Source organism: Haematobia irritans, chromosome 4 (genome assembly GCF_050003625.1).
Source record: "Haematobia irritans isolate KBUSLIRL chromosome 4, ASM5000362v1, whole genome shotgun sequence".
NCBI lineage: Eukaryota > Metazoa > Arthropoda > Insecta > Diptera > Muscidae > Haematobia > Haematobia irritans.
The window spans coordinates 160,118,832-160,124,392 of record NC_134400.1 but is presented as its reverse complement, the minus strand read 5'-3'; positions in this window follow the sequence as shown (position 1 = coordinate 160,124,392).

Below are 5,561 nucleotides of genomic sequence, written 5' to 3'. Positions count from 1 at the left end.
GATGACTTTTAAAATGCGCAAGCGGAAAAAGGTAAAATAAAATAGGTAATTTCTTTTCAAATAATCAAGTCGAATCGCTTTTTATATAGTAAATGAGTTCACAATTTGAAATATCAAAACTAAATAAAATGTTAATTTTAGTTTTCGAAAGAGGCACCTACATTTAGGCTTACCAGGCATACTGGTTTACCAAGTGTCGCTTGGAAATTCAAATGTACAAATATATACGCAAATATATTGGTGTTTTGATTTTTTGTTAGCAAAAGAAACGTAAAACTTCAATTCAATCAATTTCATAAAGGGTGGTTAAAATTTCAAGAGCCGATGTTGATTTTGAATAAAACACAAACTACCCAGCAAAAACTAGGTAACCATATCTCATTACAATTGACATTACCAGGAGTAAAGCTGTCATTACACGTTGCATTACATTGCGGCGAGTTATAATGACTAACTTGTAATGACAAAAATAAATACTTCTCGGTAATTTTCGAATTGTTATTCTCAAATTTTTAGGCAGTTGTAGTTAATATAAGTATTCACATAATCGAGCACTTACATAAAAAATCAAAAAGAATATGTAATGCAACGGTAATTCTGAAGATTTTTCCGTTAAGAACTTTTTATCACAAATATTTCATAATAATTGTGTTTAATGACATTATCATATTATGTTTTAAATAAATGCTTTCTTATACCACATTCACATTACACTTCCAAAATGCGCTTAAACTAAATTTCAAATGCCATTTGCCTTATAAAAAAGAGACTTAAAATCCACTTTTAGTAGATTTTGAACTTTATGTGAATTGGCTATTGGCTATATTTTCACGTAATTCACAAATCCAACTCCCTTAAACAACCTACATTTATATCTATTTTAAGTGTGACATTAATTTGAGTGTAATCGTATTTAGATTATTTATTAGATTTTTTGTTTATTTATACAATATTCTATTTCTACTCAAGTAGTTCTCCTATTACAGCACCACTCGCCATATTTTGATCCATTGTAATCGGCGATAGAAATCAATATTTTCGAGATTTGGTTGCCTGAGACAATAAGTGGCTATTTTGCAAGCTTTGGTGTATCTACGAATAAGTCATTACATATTAGGTGATTATATGATTTAAATGCACTACTTATTTTATGGCCGAAAGTATGCCTGGGGAAAAGTACTTTCCTCCTAGGACATGCGTATGTAAATGTAATCCGAAGCGATGCCAATTAATAAGTGGTTATTAACTTTTAAATAGGCTTACCTACAAGATTGCCGGGTAATGAGAGTTTTTGCTGGGTATTTAGGAAATTATTGTAATTTTATTTTATTATGATATATTGTTATTACTCAATTATGTATGGAACAAAATATCGGCCAAATGGGCGCCGCGACCTCGGTGGCACACCTTCATCCGATGGTCAAAATTTTCGATGACGCTGAGGCTAATGGAGGTTCTATGCCGTTGATGTGTCGAATTATCTCATCCTTTAGCTCTTGAATTGTTGGTGGCTTATCGACGTACACCTTTTCTTTCAAATAACCCCAAAGAAAAAAGTCCAACGGTGTCAAATCACATGATCTTGGCGGCCAATTGACATCGCCATTACGTGAGATAACACGGCCATTGAATTTGTTGCGCAAAAGAGCCATTGTTTCGTTAGCTGTGTGGCAAGTGGCACCGTCCTGCTGAAACCACATATCGTCCACATCCATATCTTCCAATTCGGGCCATAAAAAGTTCGTTATCATCTCACGATAGCGAACACCATTCACAGTAACTGCCTGGCCGGCCTCATTTTGGAAAAAATACGGCCCGATGATGCCGCCAGCCCATAAACCGCACCAAACAGTCACTCTTTGTGGAAGCATTGGTTTTTCGACAATCACTCTTGGATTCTCATTCGCCCAAATGCGGCAATTCTGTTTATTGACGAATCCACTGAGGTGAAAATGTGTCTCATCACTGAAGATGATTTTCTTCGAAAATTGATCATCCACTGTTGCCATTTCTTGGAACCATTCTGCCCATTCACGACGTCCATGGTTCAAATTGAGTAAGTCTGAAATAGAGAAATGTCAAATAAAATTCGGAAAAAAAACTTGGCGTTTAGGTGTGGTTCAGATTCAACATCGGCAACCTTACAATTTAACCACCCTTTATGATTTTGTTTCACATTACATTTGTATTTAGTTCTCATTGTGAAATAAATTTAGCCCTAAATCGAAAGTCATGCGGTTTTTAAGTCGATAGTTTTCCATTTCCGTAGAGGTATAACAAACAGTTTTTGGATTTCAAATGGTATAATTCTTTGGCGCTAAGAATATGGGCCGCAGAAAATTGGCTCTATGAAATAGGGCCCCACGAACTACTCCCCCAAAAGGGAAATGAAATATATCCCAATTTCCTCTACAGAGATTACACACTGGGAAACTATTTCATTTCCAATTTTGGGGAGTTATTTCATTATGGATATATTTCATTTTTGGGATCTTATTTGGAGCCATGAAATTTAGACCCAAAACTGAAATGAAGTAAGACCACGGTTGCCACATGAGCCAAAAATAATCTACCAACATTTGGGAGAACTTCTACCAAAAAACTACCAAATAAAAAAAATCTTCTATAGAACATGTTGCCGAAATTTTATTTCTATAGCAAATGTTGTAAAAACTGTATTTCTATAGAAAATTTTGCCAACATTTTATTTCTGTAGAAAATGTTGTCAAAATTTTATTTCTATAGGAAATTTTGTCAAAATTTTATTTCTATAGGAAATTTTGTCAAAATTTTATTTCCAAAAAAAAAAACTTTTCTCAAGATTTCATTTCTATAGAAAATATTGTTAAAATTTTATTTCTATAGAAAATATTGTTAAAATTTCATTTCTATAGAAATTTTTTCAAAATCTTATTTCTATAGAAAATATTGTTAAAATTTTATTTCTATAGAAGATTTTGTCAAAATTTTATTTGTACAAAAAATTTTGTCAACATTTTATTTCTATTGAAAATATTGTTAAAATTTTATTTCTATAGAAAATATTGTTAAAATTTTATTTCTATAGAAATTTTTGTCAAAATTTTATTTCTATAGAAAATTTTGTCAAAATTTTATTTCTATAGACAATTTTGTCAAAATTGTATTTTTAATATTTTTCAAAATCTACCAAAACATCTAGAATTCTACTAATCTACCAAATAGTAAAAAATCGACCTTTTTCTACCAACTGTGGCAACCGTGAGTAAGACCCCAAAACATATATGAAAACAAGTAAGGAAAGTCTAAAGTCGGACGGGGCCGACTATATTATACCCTGCACCACTTTATAGATCTAAATTTTCGATACCATATCACATCTGTCAAATGTGTTGGGTGCTATATATAAAGGTTTCTCCCAAATACATACATTTAAATATCACTCGATTTGGACAGAATTTGATAGACTTTTACAAAATCTATAGACTCAAAATTTAAGTCGGCTAATGGACTAGGGTGGAACACAATGTTAGTAAAAAAAAATATGGGAAACAAGTAAATCTGAAGCAATCTTAAGGAAACTTCGCAAAAGTTTATTTATGATTTATCGCTCGATATGTATGTATTAGAAGTTTAAGAAAATTAGAGTCATTTTTTTAACTATTCGACTAAGCAGTGGCGATTTTACAAGGAAAATGTTGGTATTTTGACAATTTTTGTCGAAATCAGAAAAACATATATATGGGAGCTATATCTAAATCTGAACCGATATCAACCAAATTTGGCACGCATAGCTACAATGCTCATTCTACTCCCTGTGCAAAATTTCAATTAAATCGGAGTAAAAGATTGGCCTCTATGGTCATATGAGTGTAAATCGGGCGAAAGCTATATATGGGAGCTATATCTAAATCTGAACCGATTTGGATTATATTTTGCAATTTTTTCGAGACTCATAAAATATTGGGATGTTCGGAATTTGAGGAAGATCGGTTGATATACACGCCAATTATGATCAGATCGGTGAAAAATATATATGGGAGCTATATCTAAATCTGAACCGATTTTTTCCAAAACCAAGAGGGATCGTCTTTGAGCCGAAACAGGACCCCATACCAAATTTTAGGACAATCGGACTAAAACTGCGAGCTGTACTTTGCACACAAGAATACATCAACAGACAGACAGACAGACAGACGGACATCGCTAAATCGACTCAGAATTTAATTCTAAGACGATCGGTTTAATTCTAAACGATGGGTCTCAGACTTTTCCTTCTTGGCGTTACATACAAATGCACAAACTTATTATACCCTGTTCCACAGTGTGGCGCAGGGTATAAATATGGGAAACATTTAAATCTGAAGCAATTTTAAGGAAACTTCGCAAAAGTTTATTTATGATTTATCGCTCGATATATATGTATTAGAAGTTTAGGAAAATTAGAGTCATTTATACAACTTTTCGACTAAGCAGTGGCCATTTTACAAGGAAAATGTTGGTATTTGACTATTTTTGTCAAAATCAGAAAAACATAAATATGGGAGCTATATCTATATCTGAGCCGATTTCAACCAAATTTGGCACGCATAGCTAAAATGCTAATTCTACTCCCTGTGCAAAATTTCAACTAAATCGGAGTTAGAAATTGGCCTCTGTGGTCATATGAGTGTAAATCGGGCGAACGCTATATATGGGAGATATATCTAAATCTGAACCGATTTCAACCGAATTTGGCACGCATAGCTAAAATACTAATTCTACTCCCTGTGCAAAATTTCAACTAAATCGGAGCTAAAAATTGGCCTCTGTGGTCAAATCGGGCGAAAGCTATATATGGGAGCTATATCTAAATCTGAACCGATTTCAGTAAAATTTGGCACACTTGACTACACTACTAATTGTACTCCTAGTGCAAAATTTCAACAAAATTGGGGTAAAACTCTGGCTTCTGGGGCCATATAAGTCCATATCGGGCGAAATATATATATGGGAGCTATATCTAAATCTGAACCGAGATCTTCCAAAATCAATAGGGTCTGAGCCAAAACACATACTTGTACCAAATTTGAAGTCGATTGGAATAAAACTGCAACCTAGACTTTGATTACAAAAATGTGTTCACGGACAGACGGACATGGCTATATCGACTCAGGAGCCCACCCTGAGCATTTTTGCCAAAGACACCATGTGTCTATCTCGTCTCCTTCTGGGTGTTGCAAACATATGCACTAACTTATAATACCCTCCCAGCAAAAGCTAGGTAATCACATCTCATTACAAGTTACATTACATTGCGGTGAGTTATAATGACTAACTTGTAATGACAATAATAAATACTTCTCGGTAGCTTTCGAATTGATATTCTCAAAAGGTAATGCATTTGGCTGTCAATAACTTAATAAAATAGAATAAATGATGGTACCATTAGGTATAAGTATTCACATAATTGAGCATTTACTCGAAAAAAAAAAACACAAAAAGAATATTTTATGTAACGGTAATTCTGAAGATTTTTCGGTTAAGGAATATTCTTCACGAATATTTCATAATAATTGTGTTTTAAATTGATGGCATTACCA